This window comes from Copadichromis virginalis, unplaced genomic scaffold (assembly GCF_057382275.1).
Source record: "Copadichromis virginalis isolate Kocher_CV1m ecotype Utaka unplaced genomic scaffold, C_Virginalis_male_GT1.1 unmapped_scaffold_1, whole genome shotgun sequence".
Classification (NCBI taxonomy): domain Eukaryota; kingdom Metazoa; phylum Chordata; class Actinopteri; order Cichliformes; family Cichlidae; genus Copadichromis; species Copadichromis virginalis.
Genome location: NW_028188589.1, coordinates 6,009,725 through 6,021,369, shown reverse-complemented (window position 1 = coordinate 6,021,369; position 11,645 = coordinate 6,009,725). Strand labels below are relative to the sequence as shown.

At 41.8% G+C, this 11,645-nt stretch overlaps 1 long non-coding RNA gene across 1 annotated transcript; it reads right to left on the bottom strand.

Moving 5' to 3' along the window:
• Positions 1-8,940: 8,940 nt before the first annotated feature.
• On the bottom strand, positions 8,941-11,055 carry LOC146679660 (uncharacterized). The gene is made up of 3 exons (XR_014918488.1): positions 10,120-11,055; positions 9,869-10,042; positions 8,941-9,265 (listed from the first exon to the last, which is right to left on the bottom strand). It is a non-coding gene; the product is annotated as an uncharacterized LOC146679660 (long non-coding RNA).
• Between the last annotated feature and the right edge of the window lie 590 nt (positions 11,056-11,645).

The window sequence follows — 11,645 nt, the reverse complement described above, 5'->3', positions numbered from 1 at the left end:
ATGAACCATGTGACCTCACATCAGTGCTGTGGATGACTGTAGTCATAGAAGAGTAGAGCTGTAGCAGGTGGTGTGAGGAGGAGGTGGTGTATTCTAGTTAACGCAGTACTGAAACACTCCAGCAGAGGGCGCTGTTAAGTCCTTATTGTAACACAGTTACTGTGTGCAGTTAGACTTCATACATAATCTGCACTTATTTCCATCAGACATGCTGTCAGTAAATGATTGGTTTCTATTGATTCTACTTCCTGTTGACTCGTTTGATGACAGTGAAACAATCACAGCTGATTGTGTGATGATGTAAACTGTCACTGTTACATTCAGTGTGTGTGACATAATGTTAGTGCAGGCTGATAACAGCCTGGTTCTGTTAGAAACACATGAACGTGTCCATAGATCAGTGTGTGTTTAACATGAGAGCTTCAGCCCTGCTGATGTGTTAAATAAAGACATGCAGGAAAACTGATGAGACTCTGAAATAACTCTTTATATTTATAATGTAACTCTGCATCAAAAGAACAACAAAGGATCCCAGACAGGTTTCTGTGAACAAAGACCATTCTGATGTTTCTGTGTTTCTAACACTTTGACATTATTAGTAAACAGACTGCAGTGAGCAGCATTTATAAAGAGCTTCTATATAAAGATATGACAGCTGTTTGACAAGTTTATCACTCTGTGTTTGGACCTGATCAGTCCAGCTGTTTACTTGAAACATGTTCATTTACCTGTTCTGTTATATTCATGTTCTTGTCTCTGTTGAAAACACATTTTAATGTCCCTCAGATTTTTCTCCCAGATGAATAAATATAAAAATGACACAAACTGACTGCAGCTACTTTTTGTCCTTTCTGTCAAAAACCTTCATGTGACTCATGAGAGACACGTTTCAGCTGTTTGTGACAGATCAGAGGCCAACAAGTCATTTATAACACTTTCCATCATTGTTTAAAGTTCTCAGTGTTTCTGTGTTGCTGCGTATAGGATCTCCCAGCATCATCACTGTGCTGTCCAATCATTGTGTGCGAGGTTACCCTTATAGTGCGATGTGTGTTTGCACAAAGAGAAGCATGTGTGTCAAATATAAATAAGCACAGAACAGAAACAGCTGCTCGTTTCTTCTGTTTAGAGTCAAGTTAGTGTTTTGTGTCTTTGTTTGAGGCCTGATGTCGAGCAGAGGTGTGTGTAACTGCACTGCTCTGTTATATGTGTGAAGTGTGTGCTTCTCTTCAGCATCATCTTTGTCACTGCTGATTCCTTTGTGTCATCATGTGTTGAGAAGAGAGAACAGTTATAACGGAGGAGCAAAAGGAAGCCCTGAAATCTGCATCAACAAGGAAGTGTTGGCTCACCAGTGATCCCAGCAGAGCCACTGGTTTGGCTCCAGTTGTTCTAGATTCAATGATGTTGTTGCTACAGATACATGACGGCTGTTTGATCCTCGACATGTTTAAAGGTGTCCAGTCCTGAGACACTGGGGCTGGAAACAGCTGTGATGTCATTGGACTGTCACACAGACAGAAGTGCATGAAGTGAGCAGCCGAGGAGCCGCTGATGTTTTGGATTCAACAGCATTTGAAAGGTCGACACAGACACATTTGCACACAGAAAGCTGAATCTGTCATATGCCACAGTGAACTCACTGTTCAGTGTTTTTCAGGAAGCTTCTTAACTGCCTCTGCTGCCAAACAAGCAGCTGATGTCCTTGAGAAGAAGCTGAAGAAGTCTTCAACAACAAATACAGGAAGTGGACTTTCAAATACTAGATTCACTTTAGACTCACAGAGAAATGACTCAACCAGCTGTGTTTGACTCCTTTGATTATATGAAAGGTCAGTGTGTGTCTGCACACAGACTGTTGTGTTGGACTGTTATTCAGTTGTCTGCTGAATGGTTTCAAATGTCTGCATCTCAGCTGTGATGAGGCTGGGGGTCATGGGAGGCCACCGTAGCAGCCTCTTCAACATCATGACATCATCATAAATGCTGCTGGACTGTCTGATGGGCTGACGGTGAAAAAGCCGTCGGGAAGGAAACAGAAGACATTTCAGAGGCTGCAGCAGATTTCTTTGATTCGGGGCCTTTTTCAGCTTTATTGGACAGAGCAGTGAAGATAAGTGACAGCAAAGCAGAGAGAAAGGGGGCGTGGCCCGGGTCAAAGCCAGGCCAGCTGCTCTCCACCTCGTGGTCACCTGCTCATCCTAGTGAGCTCCACCAGCAGCCCTTTCACACACTTTACACTGTCAAACACTGTGTGTGGACCTCAGCTAACAACAGGCTACATTTAAGTCTGGACTACATGCTTTTATATTGTTTTTATTCCATCAGCAGCTCAACATCATGAGCAGCTTTGACATAAAGACATCAAACTCAAGCTGACTTTAAACTACTTTTAATACAGGGGCTCAAAAACAACAACATCTTTATTATATATCAGGACACAAAGTCATTTCATCTCAAAGGGAAACAGCTTTATTTGGAATAACCAGCACTATCAACTGGTTTGGGATCTCCACCAGTTTCATGTCTTTGCAGCTTCTCCAACAAAGTTCCTGTAAAATCAGCATGTTTGTCTTTATTGGTTTGATAGTGATTGATTATTCAGTCCCAATCTGCTGTCATCTAAAGAACAAAATGATGTTTCTATGAGTCACAAAGCTCCAGATGTTGTCGGCTTCACAAAGAAAACAAAGAACTTAAACACAAAGTGTTTGGAGCCAAAATGTTCCCAAGCTGCTCTTTTTGAAATGGCAGAGGTACAGTGGTGTCTAACAGCACACTGTGGAAGGCAAACATGTTATTGTTGGATGAAACTTCATGAATCCTTTGTAGATTTGAGCTGTTGGAGCCTTTCTTTTCTCTTCAGGTGTACAGATGCTGAGGAGGCAGGTGAAGCAGGTGGAGCTGTTGTGATGCTGGCAGAGGGTGTGTCTTAGTAACTCTGTGAGGCACAACTGGATCCAACATTGTGGATGTGTTGATGTTGGAGCCATTAAGAGTCTCTGGCCACACTGTAGGATTTCCCTTTGATCCACTGTGGGGGCATTTTGGAGTCTGTCAGTGAAACTCTTCATGTTTGTGTTTGACTCCAGTTTATAGAAACAGAGAAATGTGTCATGCTTTTGTTCGGCCTCCACAAATACACACATTTGTTCATTGGTTGGACTTTTTGGAAGGAGACACATTGAAAACCATGTTAATAAGATCTTGTTGTTTCCTGTGGATCCGACACAGAGAGTGGACTTCAGACAGAAAGCGTGGAAGAGATTTTAGAGGCCGTGTGTGGCAACAGGAAGTTTCTGTGTGTTTGCTGATCTTACATGTGGAAAACAACACGTGATGTTTGTGAAGTTCTACAATGATCATTGTTCTCACAGCATTTTGAGTGGGAACAGTTCAAACTGGGAGTAGTGGGAGTTATTTACTGATTGAAACAAGCTGAATGTTTCTGTGACGATGAAGATCAGCAGCTCAGCTGATCAATGAACTGACATCTATCAGTCGTTTCATGAGATGAAGTCGTCAGCAGACATTTGTTCTGACTGTGTGATGAATGTCAGAACGTCAGGGCTCTGCTTTAGTCACTGCTTGATGATCATTGGCTCATTGTTGAATCCAGGGGCCCAGTCTGACCTCTGACCTTTGCTGCAGGTCTTCTGTGTTATCTCCACTTTCATGTCTGATCTTCTACTTGTAGTCCTGTGTCTATATATACAGTGGCTTTCAAAAGTATTCGGCCCCCTTGAACTTTCCCACATTTTGTCACATTACAGCCACAAACATGAATCAATGTTATTGGACTTCCAGGTGAAAGACCAACACAAAGTGGTGCACACGTGAGAAGTGGAACGAAAATCATACATGATTCCAAACATTTTTTACAAATAAATAACTGCAAAGTGGGGTGTGCGTAATTATTCACCCCCCTGAGTCAACACTTTGTAGAACCAGCTTTTGCTGCAGTTCCAGCTGCCAGTCTTTTAGGGTCTGTCTCTGCCAGCTTTGCACATCTACAGACTGAACTCTTTGCCCATTCTTCTTTGCAAAACAGCTCCAGCTCAGTCAGATTAGATGGACAGCGTTTGTGAACAGCAGAAATTGAAATTGAAATTGCAGTGAAGTCAGCTAGAAACTTACAGTGACGTGGACATCATGCAAAGACTGCCAGACTCTGTAATACTGCAAATGATCAGTGACTCAGGTTAACACTAAACTTTAAACGGCACCTCTGTGTCTCTGTGTGCTGAACATCTAGGATTGAGTCAGGCTGCATCAGCTGAAGCTGTTATTTGTATATATCAGTATTTTTTTATTCAGGTGTGGGGAAAATACGTAAGACTGCAGTGAAGCGATGCACCAGATGAATCCCTGGCCAAAGGTATCGTACTCAAATCAGACTACTGATCCAGCCACATCAGCCTTTTGTGAGGTCTGTTTAAAGTAGACTAAAAGTGAACTGCAGGTTCCTGAGAGGTGGACTGTGAGCACAGAAACACATGTTCATACATACAGCTGCAGCAAACTTACATTAATTTTAAATAGATTTGTTACTCTGATGTCTGTCTCTGTGTTAGTCCTCTGACAGACTGGTGACCTGTCCAGGTGTGCTCTACCTACTACTGGGACAGGTTCCAGCCTCTGTAATAGAAATGTTCTGTTATTCTCATTTAAAGTGTTTAAGTGCTTATGCATATGCTTAGTTGTGACACTGTTACTGTTCAGTGAAAGTTGCTAAAACTAGATGAACTTACTTCAGCAGTTTGAGAAAACAACTCCCTTTACAGGTGCTGATAAGGCCAAGGGCACAAAACAGCACAACCATTGATGCGTTAGGTTTCATAGCGAGACACGTGAAGTGTGGTAGGATCAGTTTATAACTTCCTCCCTCTTCCTTGGAAGGCGTAAAGGAGGAGGAGCACGACTTCTGTGGCAGCGCTGACATGACTGAACTGTGATGTTTGATGTGTGTTGGCGCAGTAATAAATAGCTTGATCACAGCTCTTTCTGTGTTGCAGACTTTATTTAAAAAATTCCACGAAACCCCCCCCCCCCCCCCCCCCCCAACCCTCCCACTGTGAACCTGAATTGAATATTCAGAAGACATTTGTTTAAATAGTTCTACAAATCTGAGCTGTTGGTGTGTCCTTGGATTGTGTGGTAATAATATTAGAGCCTGCAATCTTTCTTACTGGATCTCTACTATGAGTCATGTTACCTGAGATTAGTTCTATGTTTACCTGTCAGCCTGGACGAATGTGCTGTGTGAAGAATGTAAATGACATCAGATCTGAACTGCTTACATCTAAGGAGCCTGTTCATATTTAATTGTAATATGAACCAATGATTTTCTGATTGATTGCTGATATATACAGTGGGGCAAAAAAGTATTTAGTCAGCCACCGATTGTCATCATTTTAGGTGGGGGAACTTGCACAGAGGTCAGTAATTTGCACCAGAGGTACACGTCAACTGTGAGAGACAGAATGTGAAAAAAAAAATCCATGAATCCACATGGTAGGATTTGTAAAGAATTTATTCGTAAATCAGGGTGGAAAATAAGTATTTGGTCAATAACAAAAATACAACTCAATACTTTGTAACATAACCTTTGTTGGCAATAACAGAGGTCAAACGTTTACTATAGGTCTTTACCAGGTTTGCACACACAGTAGCTGGTATTTTGGCCCATTCCTCCATGCAGATCTTCTCGAGAGCAGTGATGTTTTGGGGCTGTCGCCGAGCAACACGGACTTTCAACTCCCGCCACAGATTTTCTATGGGGTTGAGGTCTGGAGACTGGCTAGGCCACTCCAGGACTTTCAAATGCTTCTTACGGAGCCACTCCTTTGTTGCCCGGGCGGTGTGTTTTGGATCATTGTCATGTTGGAAGACCCAGCCTCGTTTCATCTTCAAAGTTCTCACTGATGGAAGGAGGTTTTGGCTCAAAATCTCACGATACATGGCCCCATTCATTCTGTCCATAACACGGATCAGTCGTCCTGTCCCCTTGGCAGAAAAACAGCCCCATAGCATGATGTTTCCACCCCCATGCTTCACAGTAGGTATGGTGTTCTTGGGATGCAACTCAGTATTCTTCGTCCTCCAAACACGACGAGTTGAGTTTATACCAAAAAGTTCTACTTTGGTTTCATCTGACCACATGACATTCTCCCAATCCTCTGCTGTATCATCCATGTGCTCTCTGGCAAACTTCAGACGGGCCTGGACATGCACTGGCTTCAGCAGCGGAACACGTCTGGCACTGCGGGATTTGATTCCCTGCCGTTGTAGTGTGTTACTGATGGTGACCTTTGTTACTTTGGTCCCAGCTCTCTGCAGGTCATTCACCAGGTCCCCCCGTGTGGTTCTGGGATCTTTGCTCACCGTTCTCATGATCATTTTGACCCCACGGGATGAGATCTTGCGTGGAGCCCCAGATCGTGGGAGATTAGTCAAAGGAGCTTGCAAAGAAAAGCGTCTGGACTTCTTTAAGTTACTTGAAGACGTTTCACCTCTCATCCGAGAAGCTTCTTCAGTTCTAAGGTCAAATGGTGGAGAGTCCCAGATATAAACCTAGTGGGAGTGACCCCCCACAGAGGGACAAAAGGACCCCCTGATGATCCTCTAATCACCTGAGCCAAGGTGGGAAACTGGGTGTGGGCCCCAATCAGCCAGTTTCGGGTGAGTTCATTGTGAAACCTGGCCCCACCTTATCATGCGAATTCCTGAGGTCAGATGGCCCAGGATGTGAGTGGGCGTTAAGGCGTCTGGGAAGGGATCTCAAAACTGGATTATAGATGGCAGAGAGTTGGTGTCGTAAACCCCGCCTCTGTTCAAAGATGGTCGCTCACAGTGGACATAGATGGCTTCTTTCACTCCTCTTTCAAACCATCTGTCCTCTCTGCCCAAAATGTGAACATTAGCATCCTCGAAAGAGTGTCCTTTATCCTTAAGATGCAGATGGACTGCTGAGTCTTGTCCTGTGGAGGTGGCTCTTCTATGTTGTGCCATGTGCTTGTGAAGTGGCAGCCACTTGGCAGCCACAGTGATAAATGGCTGAGATGGCTGCAGCTGTACGTGTGAGGTACCTACATGTTTCAAGATGAATTTGCAGAGATGTCATGTTTGGTGCTTACAGACATCACACTGCATTTTGTGATTTCGTAGCTATTGTTGTGATATTTCGGAGCTTCCCATGATCACCGTGACAGTCATTCATTTTAACATAACCTTTCTATTCCTTTCAGGGATCCTCATTTTTTTGGTGAGGAAGATCAGCAGCTGTGTCGACAGGCAACAGGTAACGGCATGCTTTTCTGTTAGTACTGTAGACCTTGGTCTGGTGCTCTTTTTTAGTTTAACACAGTATTTTCATTTGCCGAAGTGTAGAAAGCTTGTTCCAGGAGAAACAAACTTTAGTGAGTTCTGCAAAATGATTCCCACCATTGCACACTCTGTCAGCCTCCAGTGTGCCCTTTTTTTGTCCTTTAACTGAAGAAAGTCGGTAGTCAGAACATATGAGATAAGTGAGATCCTCATTTTGCCTGCTTATTTCAAGATACAACATTTTCACAAACTGCTGTAGGATAACCTTGCTATTTGTCTTTTCCAACACTTCTACATTCATCCATATTTCCTTGTCTGCTTCTTTCCAGGTGAAAAGTACCTGAAATGGGTGAAAGATTTTGTTTCCAAAAACAAAAGCATGTGCGTTCACCTGAAGAAGCCAAGTGGTGCTGACCTGTGGATAGAAGAGCTTGAGAACACCAAATACGACGGGGATGATGATGAAGTTAACGCCTGGGGAAAATTCTACCTTCCCGAGATTGTAAAAATGCAGGTTATTGGTGTGGTAAAGGGCACCTCATGTCCATGTGACGAGCTTGTGCTGATGACATGTGAGGACAAAAAGCTGTACGGCTATGACAGAGAGGAGCTGCATCTGCTGGCTTCCAGTTTCCTGGAACTATGTGACAAAACGATAGAGTATCCAGCATCCAAGCGCTACTACAATGGAGAGGCCTTCAAAGATATGGTGAGAAGTTAGACTGCTAAGAATAAGACTGGGGATGCCTAGTGTTAGAGATCAATCACCTGAGCTTTTCTTTGTATTGTTGTGTGTTCTGTTTAGACTGAGGAGGACTGGAAAAAAGTTAAGATGAGTGATGTGGGGAGGAAACTGCAGGAAGAACATAAAAAGCTGGTAAATGAAACCCAGTCAGCGTTCGTCAGCCTAATATCATAGGTGGGTATTGGAGCTGAGTATCATCACTGATTTCTAGAACCTGTTCAATTCCAATTCACAAGGTCCCAATTAGATTCCATTTAATTCTTACTCAGAGAGTCAGAAACATTATAATTCTGATCATTTATCAGTACTGACACTTGTGAAACTTCATCAGAGGTGTGAGCATCACAGCAGATGCTTTTGTGTCAAAGTAACTGAGGATAAAACACAAAACCATGAAGCAGATTTTCCTGGCCTAGCTTTTTACAGTAGATAACCTTAAAAATATTATTCTGCAGTAGAACAAAAGCAGACGAGAACCACGACTCAACAAATGTACATTGGCTGATGCTGCTGAAGTGATTCAGAGGTTTTAATAAGAGGTTTTAATAGAGACACAGCAGAGCATTTTGCAGTTTCACTTAATTTGAAAAAAATAAATAAAATTTGGTATTGAACAGCAGAAATGAGGCTGTCTTGTCGGAAGTCATTGAAAAAAAAAAATGGCTGTAAACAACGGTAGACTGCTTCATAACAAGCAAGCGAATAAACACAGCTATTGTTTGCAAATTGCTCAGGCTCTCAGCTTCAGCACAGTTACCATATGGCCACTCTCTGAGGTCTTCTGTGTTCAAGCCAAACAAATTCTTACATGATCTGCAAGGCTTCATTCTGGCACCATCACGGAGACAAAAAGCCTCACACCTGATATTTCCAGGTACTTCAATTGTTCCATCAAAGTAATCTTTCTGGACTGTGTTTGGATAATAGGTCATCACCGCACCAGATACATATTTATGCCATTTGCTAAGACAGGAGGCAGCAATCATAATTTTCCCAGCGTTAGGACCTTTGGTGGACATGGAGACTCCGTAGTACCTTTCTGATTTGTTGGTTTGGGATTTTTGAGAAATGCAGATGGTGGACGAGACGAAAGCTGTTTTTTTTATTATTCTCTTCTAAGTCCAAGTCTGTGAGGAGATCTTGCAGACTCTGCTTTATTTGCTCTTCATTCTCTGAGTTATTTTGCAGGACGATCTGAAAACAGTTACAGATCTGGTCAAAGTGTTGCACCTGATTATATAGTTGTTTTTAATAGAAAGTTGATCAACATGTTTGTTTCGCTGCTTGACTTGTTTAACTATGCAGGACCATTGGATGCTTTTGGTTTAAACATTTTAAGATAGGGGGTGAAACAAGTCACAAAAATCTATTTAATTTTAAATCAATAAGCAAAAATCCATCTTTGTTCTCACTAATTTATAATTAAATTTGCTAATTGACCTTTTTTTTTCTATTTTGCTATGCCGGGCTGTCAAAACACGCTGAATTTAGAGTCTTTGAGCTTAACAGATCCAGCAGCTACACAGTGACAGCATCATATACGCCTTGAAGACTGTAAGCATCTCCAATAATGAGTCTGTTAGACATTATTTAGAACTAACAAATTCTGAAGCAAGTCTCCAGCTCTCCTGCAGTCTCTGTGTTTGGTGGAGAAGTATAGCTAGAAGCATATGTTGAAGTATAAGGTACAGTATGGATTTTCTTTGGATTTCTCAGTAAAAAAGCACTTTGCATTATACTTTCCTAAAAACTGGAAGTTTGTCAGATTGACTGAAAATGTGAGAAGAGTTATCTTACCATGTCGAGCACACAGGAGAAGGGACTTCGCCTGGGAAGCTGAGTCGAATACAACTTTAAAGGCCTGGGATATCTTCTCATTAAAGAACCCAAAACAAAAGGATTAGGGAAGATTTCTTCTGGAGAAAAGGGGATGTTGTTGATTTTGCCCAGAAACAACATGCTGTGAAGGATCTGTTGAGTGAAAACATATTTGCTTATTGTTAGTAGTGATAAACAGGACTGTCTTAAAAGTGTCAAAGGTAACACACCTCATCCACCAAGTGTTGACTTCCCGGAGTCATGTAAGAGCCCCGAACCATCCTCTTGGTAATCTTGTAGGCATTAGTTTTGAACCTCCTTTGAGAAATTGTTGTCTTCTAAAATGATAATGATCGAGCAGTTAGGGATTTAAAGACACAGGAGATCTGATAACTTTGGCTACAGCAGAGTCTGCAGACATACCTATTTTGCTCTTGGTCGGCCTATTTTAAACATGAGAGAAAACATAGTTAGTGAAATGTTGATAACATACAATGACTATCATTGGTGGCTGAAAAGATGCCAGGTAACAAGTGAAAAGCTGCTACTTACCATCGCCACAGTCTAAGAATGAAACAGGAAACACTGAGCGAGTTGCCTCCATCTTAAAGCTGTTGATCATGTGATTTAAAGGAAAGCCACACCCAGCTCTTTCCTGGAATTTTACTCGACTGTAGAAAACTTCTCCATTTGCCCCGCCCACCCATGATCTTTAATATCTACCAAAAACAACCTTTTGGTTGTCAGTAACCAGTCGATCGTTTGCGCGATTAAAAAATGACTTTGTGCGGCGGCGTTCCCACCGCGAGCAGAACTCCGGCTCAAAAACCGCTGTTTTTGAACACTTTTATTTACTTAAGCATTTTAATGGGCTTACTTTGAAACAAAGTGCGATTGAATGATTATTGTTATGTGTTGCCTTGAATTCGGCTATGCTGTCTGTTAGACAGCTGTTTTCCTTTATTGTTGTTTTTGTATTGTTTGTAGCGAACGCTACTGGAATGTATAGATTAAGCTACGTAGCCAAGATAATTAATAATTTAACTGTTGTACATTGGTTGATGATGATTTGCATTGTTACATAGGCTTGCAGAAAAATATATTTGTTTACCGGTAAACTGAATCGAACTTGATGTGCTAATGGACGTTTTTCTGACCTACAGGTCAGGTTTTGTTCCCTCCCTTTGAATTAATCTTCTTCATATTGAAGTGGCGAGCCGGTAGGACCATTCTTTGTTTCCCCTCTTTCCCCCACTTAGCCGTCTTTGGATTACGGACATATTTCCCCATTTGTATGAAGCTGGACTCTAAGGAGGAATACCTTAAAAGTGAACTTTAAAAAGAAGAGGACCAAAAAGGACTTTTGCACAGAAAGATCACAGCATTGATTTATTATTTAATTGTGGGCATTTATGTTGTGTGTTGTGTTAATTATTTTGTTCCATTTCCCCTGTCCTCCATTTATTCAATATATTTTTGGTACAAGATATTGCAGTCTTTGGTCTCATCATTCACACCATCTAGGCTCCATAAAGAACTATTTCTTCTGCGCGTCAGTCAGTAAACTCATCCATTGAAATAAACTAGTCCTTAAATAACTTTGAGTTACACAGTGGCAAATGTAATAGAGAAAGACACAGGGCCACCTGAAATCTGTCGTCCTATCTGATTCAAAACCAACATGTAGGAGAATCTGGAATCTTTGATTTTGAGTTAAAAATAAAATATGGGTAAAATGCAGAAATGTTTTTACTAA